The sequence below is a fragment of the Odontomachus brunneus genome, unplaced genomic scaffold (assembly GCF_010583005.1).
Source record: "Odontomachus brunneus isolate Ranch 3 - 2012 unplaced genomic scaffold, Obru_v1 Obru_scaffold_196, whole genome shotgun sequence".
Classification (NCBI taxonomy): Eukaryota; Metazoa; Arthropoda; class Insecta; order Hymenoptera; family Formicidae; genus Odontomachus; species Odontomachus brunneus.
The window spans coordinates 510,016-510,573 of record NW_022639646.1 but is presented as its reverse complement, the minus strand read 5'-3'; positions in this window follow the sequence as shown (position 1 = coordinate 510,573).

The following is a 558-nucleotide window of genomic DNA, read 5'->3' as shown; positions in this document are numbered from 1 at the left end:
CACGGCTTGAGTGGTACACGCTTCCGAAATGTTGAAGAAGTGCGAGAATGGGTGGACGAATGGATTGCTTCGAAACAAACATCGTTTTATCGAGATGGTATCGCCCAGTTGCCAGAAAGATGGCAAAAAGTTGTAGAAAGTGATGGAAAATACTTTCATTGAAATAATTTAAATAAATTTTTTACAATAAATGCTTTTTCTCAGTATTTTTTGGGCGGAAACTAAGTTAAGGTCCTAATATATATGTAAGGTAAACTCGAATAAGATGACCATACTTTTTTAAAATGCAAAAAAAAAATACATTTCTTATTGTTATTTCTTAATAGCGTTTGGCACATTACTTCACTGAAGCCTACAGCACATAATATAATCAGAGTTAAGAGGAAAATACTTCAATGAAATTATTTATTACAAAAATATCAAAACATGAGCATTGGCCGTCTTACCTAAATGTTTCAGACAAAATGGCCATAAGGAATAGATGACCCATACATATTTTATGTTCAAGATTCTGTACCTATTACTTTATAAAATAATGAAAAAAACATAATTTAACAA